At 47.6% G+C, this 20,089-nt stretch overlaps 2 protein-coding genes and 1 pseudogene across 2 annotated transcripts in view; 1 reads left to right on the top strand and 2 right to left on the bottom strand.

Annotated features, from left to right (window-relative positions):
• The window catches only part of LOC136406650 (BPI fold-containing family B member 1-like), a 202,438-nt gene that overhangs the window by 124,903 nt on the left and 57,446 nt on the right, over positions 1-20,089 (bottom strand). The window lies entirely within an intron of this gene.
• Positions 1-20,089, bottom strand: part of LOC136405093 (BPI fold-containing family A member 1-like) — a 228,069-nt gene that overhangs the window by 178,816 nt on the left and 29,164 nt on the right. The window lies entirely within an intron of this gene.
• On the top strand, positions 1,935-20,085 carry LOC136405672 (BPI fold-containing family A member 3-like; annotated as a pseudogene).

Genomic DNA, 20,089 nt, shown 5'->3' with positions numbered 1-20,089 from the left:
AGGGCGAGGACAAGGTCGGCAGCCATCACAGCAACATGGACGCCGGGCTTGGCCCGAGTGTGGTTCCCTGTAAACCTCACCACAGCCCCGAACTCTGCACTGAGATGGCGCTCCTTCCACAGAGCTGGAAGCTGAGTCTGCAAGAGAGAGCAAGCCGGGGTCTGCATCCTGGTCTGTGTGACTCAGGAACCCACGATCTTGACACACACTGATCGAAAAATCAAACTGGCTGTACATCCAGGGCGTCCCCGTGAGCGGTGCCTTCCTGAGACCCTGTCAGGCCCCAGGCGCTGAAAGTCTACACCCTCCAAACCATCATTCCTGTAAACTTAGGGACCGCTGGAACCAGACCTTGTGACGGGGTGGAAAGGACGGCCCGCCAGCCCACATTCAGCCCTCCAGAAAGCCAAGGACAACAGATTTGTTTCTCCCAACAGTAGCCACTCGGCTCCAACTTTCTTGACCAAAAAAAAAGCCCAACAACAAAATCCCAATGGGTCACACATGACCAGGAAGACTAGAAAAGTACATTTCAAAGTAAATGATATTCTACAATCATCCCCAAGGAGAGTGTGAACCCTGAGAGAAGACCTCAAATTGAAAAAGCCATCATGTGTTATGATCTCTTATGAAATTAGAAGCCAAGTGCCCAAGGTGCCCTCCCAGGTTGCTGTGAAATCTGCCAAGGACCCCGCACACCCTCCGCAGCCTGGGGGAGTGAAGAGTCCCTTTGTCTCAGAGCTCCCAGCAGCTATAAACTGTGGGGTCCAGACTCCCGGCTCCGTGTGTCTGCAGGGGAGTGGATGAGGGACAGAGTGGCAGCAGGTGAGGTCAGAGAGAACAGCAGGGGACCCTGCAGGGTCCAGAGCCATTGCAAGAATATTGGCTTTTACTCTGTTTGCAGTGGAAACTTTGGAGGGTTTTGAGCAGAAGAAGCATCATAGTCTGACTTCCATCTTAAAACCATTGTTCAGGCTGCTGTGTGACAGAGATTGTAGGGGGGGGGGGGCAAGAAAAGAAGTGGAAAAACCACCTAGGACGCCCCTTTAATAGCTCAGGAAGCTGGGAGACCACCTAGGACGCCCCTGTAATAATTCAGGAAGCTGGGAGACCACATAAACATCCTTGTAATAGTTGTGGCCATGATGGTAGCTGAGGCGAAGTTGTTGGATGTGGTCACATTCTGACAGTGTTGGAAGAATTTCCTAATAGATGGGGCATGAGAGGTGAGGAAACAGGTGGAAGGTGACTCCAAGGGCTGAAGCTGGAGCAACTGGGTGGATTGTGGCGCCACTTCCAGAGATGGTGAGGACAGGGTGATTTGAACTAAACTCTGACTCCCAACCCCAGAGCAACAAGGGAAACCTAATGCTTTGGCTTCAAGACTTTCTGTCCCCCTTCCCTGTACGCTGTGCTCACAACCCATCTGACATTCATTCATTCATTCTTTCATTCATTAATTCTTTCATGCGTTTGTTTTATTTAACGAGAATTCATTAGGAACTATCATGTGGTAAACATGGGAGGCACTGGGCACGCCAGGATTAACTAGACTCACACTTCCCCTCAAGAAACTGATCATCAGGTAAGGGACTGAGAGATCAGCCATCCTCACTCATTCACATAGTGTCATTTAGTCACTCAAAAAACAGTCCCTAGCCCATGATGCAAACAAGCATCAGGGAAAGCATTGAGAATGATCTTGCCCTTTAAGAAAGTCCTAGTCTAATTGGAAAGCCTGGGATTTGCCATCCTGCTCATATATTCATTCATTTATATATTCACCGAAGAGTCACCAACATCCAGCCTGGGCAGGGTTTGGGACAGGACTCCTGCTGGATGACCCAACAGTGGGCTCTCCTGGCTGTCTCCAAGCAACAAGGCCTCCTGCTAGAGCCCTGGCCGCCCTGCAGGGTTCAACCTGCCCCAACACCATGCGAGCAGCTGCCGGAGCTCGTCAGGACACCTCTCCGCAGCACTCTGAGGGCGGATTCTGGTGCAATCGTCCCGCAGAAAACCTCGAGGTCGTCGTCCCAGTAGCCACCCCTGCAGCCATCTGACCCTTCTTGACACCTGCAAATCCCAGAACGCAAGATGCACCTACTGTGAAGGCTTCAGGTTCTCCTCAGTTTGCTGTTCCTGCACAACCAGCCCTGGCCGGGCCTGGCCGAGGCCCACGTGAACAGCAAATGCACCCTGGCGAGACGTAAGCTAAGCTGCACTCTGCTCTGCCCGCTGTCGCAGGGTGGGTGGGGAAGGCAGCGCCTGGGCCCCCTCCCCGACTTTGCTGGATGACCTCGGGTTAGTCACGTACCCCCTTTCATTCTTTTTTCTTGAACCTCAAAGAAAGACAACGAGGTGGACTGAAGCATGCATCAATTCATAACACATTGGCATTCTCATGAATAGTGACGAGGCACCTCTCTTATTTGGTTTTATGTTCTTTTCCTTTTTACCTCTTAATCTCACTGCCATTCCCTCTTCCTCGGCAGGCGCTGCAGAGTGTGTGTGTGTTTAAATATGTCCTGATCCTGTAAAACCCACAGAGCTTTGATTTATGGAAATGGCGTTGTCACATAGATCTCGTGGCTACTGACTGGTTTCACTGAACACTATTGACGTCTGTGGCTTCAGACTGGCACAGAGAGGTCTGTGAGACTCATCCACTTCACCACTACTTGTCCATTTCCCTAGGGATGGACACTCCCTGCCACTATAAACTCCTCTGAGATGGACAGCCTTGCAGGTGTCCCTGTTAGGACCCGTGGGAGACTGTCCCCGGGATACACCCGGAAGGCGGATGGCAAACGCCATTTAACGAGATGGCCAGATGGCACTCTAGAATGTCTGTGCCAGTCTGCACTCACTGCAGTAATAACACACATGCCCAGCTCCCCGTGATTCCCCACACGGGAGGGTATCCATCCCTACCAGTCTATATGGGCTGCATAGCAAGATGCCACAGACCGAGGGGCTTAATCCACAGACATTTCCTCATGGTTCTGGAGGTTGCAATTCTAAGATCAAGTGTGCCCACAGGGCTGGTTTCTGGTGTAACCTCTTTTCCTGGCTTCTTGCTGTGTCCTCACATGGCCTCTCCCCTGTGTGCACACAGAGAATGTACTCTGGTGTCTCTTTCTCTTATTAGCCTATGGGATTAGGGCCCACCCTTATGAGTGAATTTAGCCTTAATTACCTCCTTTAAGGTCCTGTCTCCAAATACCATCACACTGGAGCTTAAGGCATATATATATTATATTATATTATATTATATTATATTATATTATATTATATTATATTATATTATATTATATTATATTATATTATATTATATTGCTGGGGCGGGAAGGGGAGGGGTGGAAGCAAACTTAATTCAGGACATAGCACTGTCTCTCCAATATTTGCCAGTCTAATGTGGAGTTTGTGATATCTATTTGTTTTAGCTTGACTTTCTCTAATTAGTGTGAAATTTGAGCCTCTTATCATGATTTTGTTAACTGTTTTTTAACTTTTTTGACCTTCTGCTCATTTTATTATTGCATTCCTGGGGTTTGTTTGTTTGTTTATTTTTTAATTTATCCTCTTTGACTTGAGGAGATGTTACTTGATTCTTTTTTATTTATTTTTTTTTTGTATTTTTTTGAAGCTGGAAACGGGGAGAGACAGTCAGACAGACTCCCGCATGCGCCCGACAGGGATCCACCCGGCACGCCCACCAGGGGCAACGTTCTGCCCACCAGGGGGCAATGCTCTGCCCCTCCGGGGCGTTGCTCTGTTGCGACAAGAGCCACTCTAGCGCCTGGGGCAGAGGCCAAGGAGCCATCCCCAGCGCCCGGGCCATCTTTGCTCCAATGGAGCCTTGGCTGCGGGAGGGGAAGAGAGAGACAGAGAGGAAGGAGGGGGGATGGAGAAGCAAATGGGCGCTTCTCCTATGTGCCCTGGCCGGGAATCGAACCCAGGTTCCCTGCACGCCAGGCCGACGCTCTACCGCTGAGCCAACCGGCCAGGGCCGTTACTTGATTCTTGACATTAGTCCCTTGCCAGGTCTAACTACGGGTTAACATGTCTCCCACGCGGTCACCTATCAGTGTTGTTGGGAGGTCCTTCATTGAACAGGACTGTTTCCATAGGTACTCAATTTCGTCTTGTGGTTTGTGGCAGATGAGTCAGAAGCCCTTGTCCTTACCCCAGGCTTTGTTTTTCCAATAGCTTTAGAGTTTAACCTTTCACGTGTAGGGTTTTAATCCATCTGGAGACTTCTTTATGTACATTTATGTATGTGAGTTAGAGACCAGCCTCACTTCTCTTCAAATAATGAGTTTGTTTTCTCACCCCATTCAAGTTTCCAACACTCCGATTCCCTTTTGAGTTCTGTCTTCTGTGCCTGTGTAATCATTTCTGCAGCAGTAACGTAATATTTTAAATACTACATCTTTGTAGAATGTGGTTTTATGTAATAGACCTTTATTCTTTCAAATAAATTTTAGAGTGTGTTGAGTTCCTAAAAAAAAAAAAAATCATCTGGAAATTTGTTCAGGTCACATTGCATGTGTTTTTTAAATTAGAGAGATTTGGCATGTTCACAACGGTAGGTCACTCAATCACAAACTTAGCATATCTTCCAATTTATTCAGATTGATTTTATATCACTTGGTGAAATTTTAAAGTCCTCTAAACATCTTGAGTTTTGTTAATTTGATTCCTGGAAAATTTATAGTTTTTGTCACTACAGGAAACACAGGGTGGAGCAGAGTTCATTCCGGTATTATTATTTATTAATTTTTGTTATTTTTCATCCGAACTTCTGTAAAGCTACATTTGTCCCAGCGTGTATTGCCTGATTTTTTGTTATATTCTTTAGTTAGTAATACTGGTACTGAGGAAGGACTTCTGTTGACTGTTGAAAATTAATTTACTATCTTCTTTTTTATAATTAGACCTCTTATTAGTTCCAATAGTTTGCCTTTATTCTATTGGATTTTCTATCTAGCTTGAGGGTTATATCATCTGTAAATAGTGACTGTTTTATCTCTTCTAAACCAAAAACATCTTGTGATTTTTTTATACCTTGCAGTATAATATTTTCTCTAGTATTTGGAATATAGTTTTTATCACATTAAGGAAGTCTTCGTATATTAAGCTTTCTAAATTTCTCTTAATAATAAATCAATATTGGCCTTTAAAAAGTGTTTATCTACATCTATAAATTAATCTCTCTTTTACTCTAGTCCAGTAATATGTCAAATTGTATTAATAGATTTTCTACTGTTAAAGTTATCCTAACATTTCTGCAATAAATATATTTTAATCATGTATGTTGTATAATGTATTAGAATGATGTATTTATAATATACTATAATATATTCATAATGTATCCAATGAATTTATGATATTTTATAATGTAATATATATTTTAATAATGTACTGTAAGGTATTAGATCTCTTGGCACATAATTTTAGAATTTTAGCAAACTTTTTATACATAAAATTAATGTATAATTCACTGTCCTTGAGGCTAGAAAAGTTGTACTAGCCTCAGAAAATGAAATTGGCATCTTTTTTCCCTTATTTTCTTTCACAATGACCTTTCTATAAAAGTTTGGTAAAACTTTTCTACAAAATGATCTGGACCAAAAATTTTCAGAAAATGAGATCTTTAATAGCGATTTCTATTTCTTAATAGTTACAGATTATCCTGTTTACTGTTTTTCCTTCATCACTGTTTGGCATGTCATGGTTTGCTCTAACTGTATTCATTTCATTCGGTTTATATCAAATATATGCATGAATAGTTATGAGCCCAGAGATCCTCATCTGTACAATGGGTGCAGCTAGAACGCTATTACCTGGGCTGCTTTTGAGACTCAGTGAGAAAAGTATATGCACAGTGCTCTTCTTGCTGCAAATATGTTTATCACTACAAACGCCTCTCACGTTATCAGTGCTTAGCTACAAATAACAGAAAACCTAACTCGACCTGGCTCTAGCAAGAAAAACAGTCACTTCCCAGAACTGAAAGTCACAGGCAAGGCCAGCTGCAGGTCTGGTTCAGTCAGCAGCTCAAAGCTGCCATTCAGAACCGGATTTGGTCCATTCCCCTTAGTGCTGTTAGCATCATGATTTCATCTTCAGGCTGCTGGTTTCCAGTATGGTAGGAAATGGTGGCCGGTGGCCTTGGAACTGCAGGCTGTCTTGTTCCTTTCCACTGGAAGAAAAAGAGAAAAACCTCCTCCTCAAACATGAAACCCAAGATCTTCTGTTTAGTCTGATAAGACCAAGCTGGGTCACAGGACAACTTTGAACCTGACAGAGTCACCATGTGATGGTGGCTCAGATTATCACAGCCTCACCTGGACCAGGAAATGGAGATAGTGCCTGAATCAAAACAGAGTTTGGATGGAAATGACAGGATGGTTGAATGAAAGGAAAGATGGGCAGATGGATGGGTTGATAGATGGGAGCGTGAGTGGATGGGTGGAAAGATGGACGGACAGACGGATGGATGAGTGAATGGATGGATGGATGAATGGATGGATGGATGAATGGATGGATGGATGAGTGAATGGATGGATGGATGAATGAATGGATGGATGGATGGATGGATGGATGGATGGATGGATGGATGGACAGATGGATATATGAATGGATGGAATATTGGATTGTCAACTAGTAGTGTCTGTTGCTCACCAATTCCCAACTGCTACCATCATCATTAACCAAGCATTATAAGAGTTCTAGGCATACTTATAGTCTCACTCTATCTTTGAAACTACTTAGTTAATTATGTCTCTCCTACCACACAGAAAGCTGGTCTGTGTCTTTGGTGCCCAGCACAGGGCCTGACACCCAGTAGACACTCAGTAAATATTCTGTGGATGACTGTCCTCAATGTTCCTCACAAGAATCCTGTGAGATGGGTATGATTACTGTCCCTATCACATAGATGAGGAAGTCCAGAATCAGGGAGCTAACAGAGCTAAGAGTTGAACCCAGATCTGTGGCTCCAGACATATCATTTCTTTAGAGGCAGCAGAAACAGGGGGTGTTTAACAGGGGTTTGGGACCCGGCCCCAGGGGAAGGAGGGTATGGTCCAACAATGGCTCCCGCTGCTCTGCGGTGGACCAGAGCACAGGTCCTGATCATATAAAGGGTCAAGTCGGTGAAATAGCTGCGTCCCGTGGGGAGCACTGAGGTTTGTTAGCGCCGGACCGTCACTCTTCATCTGTGAGGTTCGGCTGTGCAGGGGCGATGTGACATTCCTCAGAGAGTCTGGAAAGGAACAGCTGCTAATGGGGATATGCTGGTTGAAATTTCACCCATGCCAGAGCCTATCATAGATGCAGATCAGATTGGATGCTGGTTGAAGATTAACAGGAGAGTCTGGAATCAAGAGAGGCAGTTCTTAGACATGTCGACAGCTTTCAACTTTTCTTCTCTTTTGAAATGCGTTGTTTTCTGCTGGGAGCTGCACTCTGTCCTGCAGTTTATGTTGGGTGTGGTACGAGAGGGTTGACATTTCTTCTCTCCTGATTTGCCCACCTATTTTAATCTTTAAGCAGCATCCACTGTGATCTGCATCTATGATAGGCTCTGGCACAGGTGAAACTTCAACCAGCATATCCCCTCTGAGCAGCTGTTCCCGGCCAGACCCTCTGAGGAATGTCACATCGCCCCTGCACAGCCGAACCTCACAGATGAAAAATGTGGATCTCAGGTTGGGGGCCACGGTGTGGCATGCACCCAATCTCACAGCAATGAGTGGGTGCCCCAGCCTGCAACTCAGGCCTCCTGATTTCAAGTCTCCTGCCTTGTCTGTGACCTTGAAAATGTCGCTGATCCCTCCTCTGTTTCCAGTTATTACCCTGGGCCTCATGAAGCACAACGCAGAGGGCCGGATTCAGAACATCTGCATCCTGGACAGTCTGAAAGCCTCCGGGCAGGTTGCCCCGGGCATGGTGGGCTGGCTAACCGGTGGTGGCACGAGCCTCCAGGAGCAGTGAGAAGGCAGGTGGGACCTTGAACCCTGCCCTGGGACTCTTTACAGAGCGAAGGTCAGAATAAAGTGCTGGGGAATGGAAGCGCATGGCCTGGGAAGAGAGAAGGAAGGAAGATTGGAACCAGGAGATGTCAGGCCCAATACAAGGATGAGTAGGGGTCACATACAAGGGGTATTTGGAGAGGCAGCATAGCAGAGTAAGTAAGAATGAAGAGTTGGGAGTAAAGTTTCTCACTGAAATCTTGGCTCTGGCTCTGGTTGGTTGGTTCAGCGGTAGAGCGTTGGCCTATTGACACTGTGGATGGCCTGGGTTCGATTCCCAGTGAGTGTACACAGGAAAAGTGACCACCTGCTTCTTCCCCTTGCCCTTCTCCCTCTTCCTTCTCTCCCTTTTTCTCTCTTTCTTTCTCCCCACCTCTCCTCCAGCCATGGCTTATTCGAACGAGTTGGCCCCGTGCACTGAAGGTGGCACCATGCCTTCCTTCAGGTACTAAAATAGCTTGGTTGCCGAGCAACAAAGCAACTGCCTCAGATGGGCAGAACATCACCCTGTAGCGGGCATGCTGGGTGGATCCTGGTTGGGCATATGTGGGATTTTGTCTCTTTCTCTCCCTGCCTCTCTTTAAAAAAAAAAATCTTGGCTGTCCCACCCATCTTGGGGTAATTGCTAGATCGCTCTGGTTTCATCTATAACATGGGCGCCCACAGCATAGCTGGATAAACATCTGGGAGTCAAAGGAACTCAGGACTGGAGTCAGACATGTGAATTCCATTCTATTGCCTGATGGCTGTGTGACTCTGGCCAAAACATCTGAGCTGTCTAACCTTCAGCCCTGAGTCCGCCTCAGTGAAATGACCATAATTGTCTCAGGTGCTGGCAGTTTGGGGGTTTTCTCTGCCACACATGGTGGGTGCATGTCCATCAGTAGGTACAGTCACCCTCACAGAACTGGGCCTGTCCTGCTCACCTCTATTTCCACGCCTCCCTCCTGAGGGGTGCAGGCCTCCCCAGATTCCCAGGCTCAAAGCTCCTCGGCCCCAGCACCCCATTATTCCAGCCTGCTGTGCCTGGGGCTCCCTTCTCTCTGCCTCCAATGCCCGCTCTCTCTATTTTAGTGGGGGCCACCCCTCACCAGCAGGGTTTTCCTGGATGGGTGCAGCCACGATCACCTCCCTTCATTCATTCCTTAAACAACTGTCACAAATATTTATTGAGCACTTAATGTGTAACAGGACCTGGGCTGGGTACTGAGTACACAGCTATGAACAAGACACACCGTCACTGCCCTTTGGGATCTTAATTCTTTTTTTACGAGATAGTTCACGAAAGTAAATAACCAATTGCAAGTGGAGGGAGATGAAAGCCGTTTTATCAAGTTAAAGGGTGAGTGAGGGGGCCGATCAAGAGGACCTGTCTAAAGAAGTGGCCAGAATTAGGTAGAAACCAGAATGAAGAAGCATGTGACGTAAGAGGCATGCGGGGTGGGGAGGGGGGCTGGAAAGGCCCAGAGGTAAGAGAGAAATTGGTGTGTTAGAGAAAAAGCACAGGTCCTGCGTGGCCAGGTGAGCAAGACGGCAGGTGAGGCCGGGCCCTGCAGGTCTCGGGGGCTGTGGTGCGGAGTTTGGGTTCTAACCAAGGACAGTGAGAATCACGCAGAGAATGTTGAGCGAGAGGGGATTTAGGCCCCTTGGGCTGCCCCAGGGAGAGTCTATAGAGAGGCCAAGGTCACGCCGGAAGCCCAGAGAAACTAGAGTGTCTCCAGACAGGCGGTGATGGTCACCAGGACCCAGTAAAGGTGACAGAGGAGGGTGTGTTTTACAAGCAGAGACAACATGACTTGCTGATGGTTTGAATGTGGAGATGACGGGTGGAGGCCATCAACTGCGCCTGAGCTTTGGGTCTGGGCGGCCTGGTACATTGTTGGGCAGCCTTCTAGGTGCTGGGGTCACCTGCTGAGCAGGGCAGGTGTAGCGTGAGAACAGGCCTACAGTCTGGGTCTGCGGCTGGCTGTGGGTCACAGAAATCGGTATAACCGTGTGGAGTGTCAGGACACTCGGGACAGCTGTGAGGACTTGCAGCCAGGGCTCCCATAGGTGGCTCTTGTCCACAGAGCGTCTATAAAAGGCTCTGACTTCAAACGCACTGCCAGGCCCTTGTGACAGGTGGCCGGCCTTGTCTGTCAGCCCAAGGCCTTGCTACCTGGGGTCCCTCCCCCCTGCGGGACCTCTGCTCTTTCTCTGTGTAGCGCCAACATCACCAACATTCAGCGGGACTATGGCGGGATCCAGATGTCTTTCCAAAGGGGCTGGGTCTCAGCAAACATCTCACTTGAATTTGACATTGACTTGAGACTGGAAGTCATACAGACGCAGGGTCTATGAGGCACTGGGGTCCCTCCTGCTCATTTTATTATTGGCATTCCTGGGTTTGTTTGTTTGTTTGTTGTTTGTTTTTTAATTTATCCTCTTTGACTTGAGGAGATGTTACTTGATTCTTGACATTAGTCCCTTGCCAGGTCTAACTACGGGTTAACATGTCTCCCACGCGGTCACCTATCAGTGTTGTTGGGAGGTCCTTCATTGAACAGGACTGTTTCCATAGGTACTCAATTTCCTCTTGTGGTTTGTGGCTGATGAGTCAGAAGCCTTTGTCATTACCCCAGGCTTTGTTTTTCTAATAGCTTTAAAGTTTAACCTTTCACGTGTAGGGTTTTAATCCATCTGGAGACTTCTTTATGTACATTTATGTATGTGAGTTAGAGACCAGCCTCACTTCTCTCCAAATAATGAGTTTGTTTTCTCACCCCATTACTAAAGGGTCAAGTTTCCAAACACTCTGATTCCCTTTTGAGTTCTGTCTTCTGTGCCTGTGTAACCGTTTCTGCAGCAGTAACATAATATTTTAAATACTACATGTATTGATTTCCTAGAAAAAAAAATCATCTGGAAATTTGTTCGGGGTCACAATGCATGTGTATTTTAAATTAGAGAGATTTGGCATGTTCACAATGGTCGGTCACTCAATCACAAACTTAGCATATATTCCAATTTATTCAGATTGATTTTATGTCACTTGGTGAAATTTTTTTTTTTTTTAATTTTTATTTATTTATTTTTTACAGAGGCAGAGAGTGAGTCAGAGAGAGGGATAGACAGGGACAGACAGACAGGAATGGAGAGAGATGAGAAGCATCAATCATTAGTTTTTCCATTGCGCGTTGCAACACCTTAGTTGTTCATTGATTGCTTTCTCATATGTGCCTTGACCGTGGGCCTTCAGCAGACCGAGTAACCCCTTGCTTGAGCCAGCGACCTTGGGTCCAAGCTGGTGAGCTTTGCTCAAACCAGATGAGTCTGCCCTCAAGCTGGCGACCTCGGGGTCTCGAACCTGGGTCCTTCCGCATCCCAGTCCAATGCTCTATCCACTGCACCACCTCCTGGTCAGGCTCACTTGGTGAAATTTTAAAGTCCTCTAAACATCTTGAGCTTTGTTCATTTGATTTCTAAAAAATTTATAGGTTTTGTTGCTACAGGATATACAGAGTGAAGCAGAGTTTATTCCAGTATTATTATTAATTAATTATTGTGTTATTTTTCATCCAAACAACTGTAAAGCTACATTTGTCCCAGCGTGTATTGCCTGATTTTTTGTTATATTCTTTAGTTGGTATTACTGGCACTGAGGAAGGACTGCTGTTGATTGTTGAAAATTAATTTGCTATCTTATTCTTTATAATTACACCTCTATTAGTTCTAATAGTTTGCCTTTATTCTATTGGATTTTCTATCTAGCTTGAGGGTTATATCATCTGTAAATAGTGACTATTTTATCTCTTCTAAACCGTATACATCAGGGGCCCCCAAACTACGGCCCGCGGGCCACATGCGGCCCCCTGAGGCCATTTATCCGGCCCCCGCTGCACTTCCGGAAGGGGCACCTCTTTCATCGGTGGTCAATGAAAGGAGCACATTGACCATCTCATTACCAAAAGCAGGCCCATAGTTCCCATTGAAATACTGGTCAGTTTCTTGACTTGAATTTACTTGTTTTTTATTTTAAATATTGTATTTGTTCCCGTTTTGTTTTTTTACTTTAAAATAAGATATGTGCAGTGTGCATAGGGATTTGTTCATAGTTTTTTTTATAGTCCGGCCCTCCAACGGTCTGAGGGACAGTGAACTGGCCCCCTGTGTAAAAAGTTTGGGGACCCCTGATATACATCTTGTGCCTTTTTTTATACCTTGCAGTATAACTGAGACCTCCCATAGAAAGGGAAATGGATTTAGAATTCCCGAGTAAATATAATATTTTCTGTAGGATTTGGGAATATAGTTTTTATCATGTTAAGGAAGTCCCTTTATATTCTACTTTTCTGAATTTCTTTTAATAATAAATTAGTATTGGCCTTTAATAAGTGTTTTTCTGCACTGAAAAATTATTCTCTTTTTTCTCTAGTCCATTAATATGTCAAATTGTATTAATAGATTTTCTGCTGTAAAGTTATCTTAGCATTTCTAAGATGATTTTTTTTCTAGGAAATCAATACACTCTAAAATTTATTTGAAAGAATAAATACAATATTGTAATAATGTATGTTTTATAATGTTCTGGAATGATCTATTTATAATGTGCTATAATGTATTTATAATGTATCCTACTAACTTGTGATATTTTATAATGTAATATTTTTTAGGAATGTATTGTAAAATATAAGATTTCTGGTCCTGGCAGGTTGGCTCAGTGGTAGAGCATCGGCCTGACATGCAGGAGTCCCGGGTTTGATTACCAGACAGGGCACACAGGAGAAGTGCCCATCTGCTTCTCCACTCCTCCCCTCTCCTTCCTCTCTGTCTCTCTCTTCCCCTCCCACAGCCAAGGCTCCATTGGAGCAAAGTTGGCCTGGGCGCTGAGGATGGCTCCATGGCCTCTGCCTCAGGCGCTGGAATGGCTCTGGTCGCAACAGAGCGACGCCCCAGATGGGCAGAGCATTGCCCCCTGGTGGGCATGCCGGGTGGATCCCAGTCGGGAACATACGGGAGTCTGTCTGACTGCCTCCCTGTTTCCAACGTCAGAAAAATAAAAAAAAAACAAAAAAATAAAATAAGATTTCTTGACTGATATTATATTTAGAATTTTAACAAACGTTTTATACATAAAATTGATGTATGATTCAGTCCTTGTACTGTCTTTGAGGCTAGAAAAGTTGTACCGGCCTCATAAAATAAAATTGGCATCTTTTTTCCCTTATTTTCTTTTACAATGACCTTTCTATCAAAGTTTGGTAAACTTTTTCACAAAGCGATCTGGATAAAAATTTTGGAAAATGAGATCTTCAATGGCGATTTCTATTTTTTAATAATTACAGATTATCACTGTTTACTGTTTTCCTTCATCACAGTTTGGCATGTTATGCTTTGCTTTTACTGTATCCATTTAATTCGGTTTATATCAAGTATATACACGCATAGTTATGAGCCCAGGGATCCTCATCTGTACAATGGGTGCAGCTAGAACGCTATTACCTGGGCTGCTTTTGAGACTCAATGAAGAAAAGTACATGCACAGCGTCTTCTAACTGTGACTATGTTTATCGCTACAACCACCTCTCACGTATCAGTGCTTAGCTACAAATAACAGAAAACCTAACTCGACCTGGCTGTAGCAAGAAAAACAGTCACTTCCCAGAACTGAAAGTCACAGGCAAGGCCAGCTGCAGGTCTGGTTCAGTCAGCAGCTCAAAGCTGCCATTCAGAACCGGATTTGGTCCATTCCCCTTAGTGCTGTTAGCATCATGATTTCATCCTCAGGCTGCTGGTTTCCAGTACGGTAGGAAATGGTGGCCAGTGGCCTTGGAGCTGCAGGCTGTCTTGTTCCTTTCCACTGGAAGAAAAAGAGAAAAACCTTCTCCTCAAACATGAAACCCAAGATCTTCTGTTTAGTCTGATAAGACCAACCTGGGTCACAGGACAACTTTGAACCTGAAGGAGTCACCATGCGATGGTGGCTCAGATGATCACAGCCTCACCTGGACCAGGAAATGGAGATAGTGCCTGAATCAAAACAGAGTTTGGATGGAAATGACAGGATGGTTGAATGGAAGGAAAGATGGGCAGATGGATGGGTTGATAGATGGGAGGCTGGGTGGATGGGAGGATGGATAGATGCATAGATGAGTGGATGCATGGATGCATGAATGGATGGGTGGATGGGTTGGTGGGTGGGTGGATGGCTGGATGGGTGGATGGATGGATGGATGAGTGGATGGGTGGATGGGTGGATGAATAGATGGATGGATGGATGTATGGATGCCTGGATGGATACCTGGATTGATGCCTGAGTGGATACATAAATGCATGGATGGATGGGTAGATGGATGAATGGATGGATGGATGAATGGTTGGATGGATGGATTTATCAATGCAAGGATGGATAGATGCATGCATGGATAGATGGATGGATGGATGGACGGATGGGTGGATGGATGGATGCATGGATGGATGGGTAGATGCATGGATGCATGGGTGCATGGGTAGATGCATGGATGCATGGATGGATGGATGCATGCATGAATGGATGCATGGATGGATGGGTAGATACATGAATGCATGGATGGATGCATGGATGATGGATGGATGCATGGATGGATGAATGGATGGATATATGGATGGAAGGAATATTGGACTGTCAACTAGTAGTGTCTGTGGCTCACCAATTCCGAACTGCTACCATCATCATTAACCAAGTAGTATAAAAGTTCAAGGCATACCTATAGTCTCACTCTATCTTTGAAACTACTTAGTTAATTATGTCTCTCCTACCACACAGAAAGCTGGTCTGTGTCTTTGGTGCCCAGCGCAAGGCCTGACACCCAGTAGACACTCAGCAGATATTCTTTGGATGACTGTTCCCAATGTTCCTCACAAGAATCTTGTAAGATGGGTATGATTACTGTCCTTATCACACAAATGAGGAAGTCCAGAATCAGGGAGCTAATCCAGCTAAGAGTTGAACCCAGATCTGTGGCTGCAGACACACCTTTTCTTTAGAAGCAGCAGAAACAGGGGGTGCTGAACAGGGGTCTGGGACCAGCCTCGGAGGAAGAGGGTGTGGTGCAACAATGGCTCCCGCTGCTCTGCAGTGGCCCAGAGCGCAGGTCCTGATCATAGAAAGGGTCAAGTCGATTAAATAGCTGCGTCCCGTGGGGAGCACTGAGGTTTGTTAGAGCCGGACCCCGACTCTGAGGAGAGTCTGGAGCCAAGAAAGGCAGAACTTAGACATGTCCACAGCTTTTCAACTCCCCTTCCCTTTTGAAATACCTTGTTTTCTGCTGGGAGCTGCACTCTGTCCTGCAGTTTATGTCGGGTGTGGTGTGAGAGGGTTGACATTTCTTCTCTCCTGATTTGCCCACCTATTTTAATCTTCAAGCAGCATCCACTATGATCTGCATCTATGATAGGCTCTGGCAAGAATGAAACTTCAACCAGCATATCCCCTTTGAGCAGCTGTTCCCGGCCAGACCCTCTGAGGAATGTCACATCACCCCTGCACAGCCGAACCTCACAGACGAAGAATGTGGATCTCGGGATTGGAAGCCGGGTGATGGCATGCCCCAATCTCACAGCAAGGAGTGGGTGCCCCAGCCTGCAATTCAGGCCTCCAGATCCCAAATCCCCTGCCATGTCCGTGACCTTGTACAATGTCGCTGATCCCACCGCCTGGACAGTCTGGAGGCCTCCGGGCAGCTGGCCCCAGGCATGGTGGGCTGGCTAACCAGTGGTCACACGAGGCTCCAGGAGCAGCGAGAAGGCCGGTGAGACCCTGAACCCTGCGCTGGGACTCTTTACAGAGTTCAGGGTCAGAGGAGAGAGCTGGGGAATGGAAGCACACAGCCTGGAAAGAGAGAAGGAAGGAAGGTTGGAACGAGGAGATGTCAGGCCCAATACGAGGATGAGTAGGGGTCACATACAAGGGGTATTTGGAGAGGCAGCATAGCAGAGTAAGTAGGAATGAGAGTTGGAAGTAAAAGTTTTTGCACTTAAATCTTGGCTCTGATCCTGTCTGGTTGGTTCAGCGGTAGAGCGATGGCCTACCGACACTGTGGAAGTCCCAAGTTCGATTCCCAATCAGAACACGCAGAAGAAACGATCATCTGCTTCTCCCCTCAGATACTCTCCCTGTCCCTCCCCCTTTACTTCCTCTTTCTGTCTTTCTCTGCCCCCCCCCAAACATGGCTCATTTCAACAAGTTGGCCCCGGAAACTGAGGGTGGCACCATGGCACCATCTCAGGAGCTGAAATACCTTGGTTTTGAGCAACAAAGCAATGGCCCCAGATGGGCAGAGCATCACCGCATAGGGGGTTTGTGGGTGGATCCTGGTCGGGACACATGTGGGAGTCTGTCTCTGTGACCCCCTGCCTCTCAGTTTCTTTTTTTTTTAATCTTGGCTCTGCCACCAATGTTGGGGAAAATGCTGGACCACTCTGGTCTCATCTAGAACATAGCTGCCCAGAGCGCTGCGGGATAAACATCTGGGGGCCAAAGACTCAGGACTGGAGTCAGACACGTGAACTCCACTCTATTGCCTGAGGGCTGTGTGACTCTCCCCGGGGCATCTGAGCTCTCTAAGCCTCAGCCCTGAGTCCGCCTCAGTGAAAGGGTCGTGATTGTCCCTGTGGCTGGCAGTTTGAGGGTTTTCCCTGCCACACATGGTGGGTGCATGGCCATCAGTATGGACAGTCACCCTCACAGAACTGGGCCTGTCCTGCTCACCTCCATTTCCATGCCTCCCTCCTGAGGGGTGCAGGCCTCCCCAGATTCCCAGGCTCAAAGCTCCTCGGCCCCAGCACCCCATTATTCCAGCCCGCTGTGCCTGGGGCTCCCTTCTCTCTGCCTCCAATCCCCTCTCTCTCCATTTTAGTGGGGCCACCCCTCACCAGCAGGGTGTTCCTGGATGGGTGCAGCCACGATCACCTCCCTTCATTCATTCCTTAAACAACTGTCACAAATATTTATAGAGCACTTAATGTGTAACAGGACCTGGGCTGGGTACTGAGTACACAGCTATGAACAAGACACACCGTCACTGCCTTTTGGGATCTTAATCCTCTTTCATGAGATAGGCCACAAAAGTAAATAACCAATGGCAGGTGGAGGGAGATGAAGGCGTTTCATCAAGTTAAAGGGTGAGTGAGGGTGCCGATCAGGAGGACCCGTCTAAAAGTAACCCTTAGGAATAAACCGGAATGAAGAAGCATGTGAAGTAAGAGGCATGCGGATGGGGAGGGGGGCTGGAAAGGCCCGAAGGTAAGAGAGAAATTGGTGTGTTTGAGGAAAAGCACAGGTCCTGCGTGGCCAGGTGAGCAAGACGGCAGGTGAGGCCGGGTCCTGCAGGTCTCGGGGGCTGTGGTGAGGAGTTCGGGTTCTAACCAAGGACAGTGAGAAACACGCAGAAAATGTTGAGCAAGAGGGGAGTTAGGTCCCTTGGGCTGCCCCAGGGAGAGGTCTATAGAGAGGCCAAGGTCACGCCGGAAGCCCAGAGAAACTAGAGTGTCTCCAGACAGTCAGTGATGGTCACAGGGACCTGGAGAAGGTGACAGAGGAGGGTGTGTTTTACAAGCAGAGACAACACGACTTGCTGATGGTTTGAATGTGGAGATGACGGGTGGAGGCCATCAACTGCGCCTGAGCTTTGGGTCTGGGCGGCCTGGTACATTGTGGGGCAGCCTGGTAGGTGGTGGGGTCACCTGCCGAGCAGGGCAGGTGTGGTGTGAGAACAGGCCTGCAGTCTGGGTCTGCGGCTGGCTGTGGGTCACAGAAATCAGTATAACCGTGTGGAGTGTCAGGACACTCGGGACAGCTGTGAGGACTTGCAGCCAGGGCTCCCATAGGTGGCTCTTGCCCACAGAGCGTCTATAAAAGGCTCTGACTTCAAACGCACTGCCAGGCCCTTGTGACAGGGGCCGACCTTGTCTGTCAGACTGAGGCCTTGTTATCTGGTTTCTCTCCCCCCTGCGGGACCTCTGCTCTTTCTCTGTGTAGCGCCAACATCACCAACATTCAGCGGAACTATGGCGGGATCCAGATGTCTTTCCACAAGGAGTATTGGCAAAAATCTCACTTGAATTTGGCATTGACTTGAGACTGTAAGTCATACAGACGCAGGGTCTATGAGGCACTGGGGTCCCTCCTGCTCCCTGAGGACCTGGGGGCTGAAATGTGGGATGGGAGAGAATGTGGCCACCTGTGGAACCCAACTCTTTCTACTCTTTCTAACCCCGACCTGGTTTGAAACTCACTCGCTGTGTGACCTTGGGGAAGACACTCACGCCTCTGAGCCTTAGTTCCTGCAACTGAAATGTGGATGGCAATCATCTGTCAGTGGAGATAAATCATTTGCTCGTTTAAACCTGTGTTTAATGACGTAGACAAAAGGAAAGTGGTTGCCAGAGAGAGGTGAGGATGGAGTAAAGAGGGACAAATATACGGTGAGGGAAAATGATTGGACTTTAATGATGGGCACACCACACAACCAACTGTTCAAATGCTATAGGGATGTTCACCTCAAACCTATGCATTGGGTTTGACCTATGTCACCTCATCAAATTTCATTTCTAAGAGAAAGAAAAAGAGCAAAGCAATGAGAAGAATAAAATAAAACAAACCTATGTGAGTTCACCACACTGATTTGAAAAAGGAGAAACACTATTAATAAAACAAAATTTTTTAATAAAAAGGGAGAAACACTGTATCTCATCACCTTTCCCTTCCTTTAACATCCTTTAAGATCCACTGTCCCCAAGGAAAAGGGGGCTACAGCTAAACAGTAAAACTTTTTTTTTCTGTATTTTTCTGAAGCTGGAAACGGGGAGAGACAGTCAGACAGACTCCCGCATGCGCCCGACGGGATCCACCCGGCACGCCCACCAGGGGCGACGCTCCACCCGCCCCCCCCCCCTGGGCGCCGCTCCGCCACGACCAGAGCCACTCCAGCGCCTGGGTCAGAGGCCAAGGAGCCATCCCCAGCGCCCGGCCATCCTTGCTCCAATGGAGCCTTGGCTGTGGGAGGGTAAGAGAGAGACAGAGAGGAAGGAGGGGGGGTGGAGAAGCAAATGGGCGCCTCTCCCATGTGCCCTGGCCGGGAATCAAACCTGGGCCCCCTGCACGCCCGGCCGACGCTCTACCGCTGAGCCAACCGGCCAGGGCACAGTAAAACTATTTTTAAAAAGATAAACTCTCAACATTCCCAAAGGCCCCCCAATCTAGTCTGTTTAAAAGATTTTCAGAAGCCACAGTGGCTAATAGCAGTTTTCTCTATAATCACCGCCCGCAGCATTTAGCAGGCGGGGGTGTGGCGTCCCTCTGGGCCGGTTTGTTGAAAGGACTCCGTGTAGACAGCACTGTCCACGTGGAGAGCCACTCTTCATGTTGACAGCCTCCATCTCCGGCTCTTTCTCTGTCTCCTGTCCTCTCCCTCCTCCTCTCTCTCATCCCAGGAGGCTCTTCAACAACAAAACTGTGAAGACACATGCACGCATGAGCTTCGCTGTGCAGTCTGGTTGGAGAAAGATGAGTTTGGCCTGATGGATGTGGTGACAGGCCATTGCCGCGTGGAGCCCAGCAGTGTCCACATGACAGTCCTCACTGAGTAAGGTCCCCGCTTCTCCTCCCAAGGGCTGGGCCCCTTCCTGTGGCCACATGTCCCCACCACCTCCTGGGTGAACTCCAAACAGATCTCACCCTTTCCCCACAACCTGGTTCTCCTCCTGCTTTCCAGGGATGCCCCGCCCTCTTCCCAAAAAGAAACCAGGCTTCTCCCCTCCCCAACCCTGCAGCCCACCTCCACCCGCTCCCATCAGGAACTCCTGGCAGCCCCCCCCCCCCCGCTCCCCTCACTCCATCCTGCGCTGTCCCAGCTCCTGGGTCGCTCACTGGGCCATTGCAGGAGCGTGCTTCGGCGGCCCCTGGCTGGACCTCACCTCCTTCACTCCATGCTCCGGCAGCAGAAGTCACTTTCTAGTCCGCTATCTGGCCGTGTCCTCCAGCCCCAGCCCCACTCCTCCCAGGGGTCCTCCAGTGCCCTGTGGATGAAGAG

The sequence above is a fragment of the Saccopteryx leptura genome, chromosome 5 (genome assembly GCF_036850995.1).
Source record: "Saccopteryx leptura isolate mSacLep1 chromosome 5, mSacLep1_pri_phased_curated, whole genome shotgun sequence".
Taxonomy (NCBI): domain Eukaryota; kingdom Metazoa; phylum Chordata; class Mammalia; order Chiroptera; family Emballonuridae; genus Saccopteryx; species Saccopteryx leptura.
This window is presented reverse-complemented; position numbering and strand designations above follow the sequence as displayed.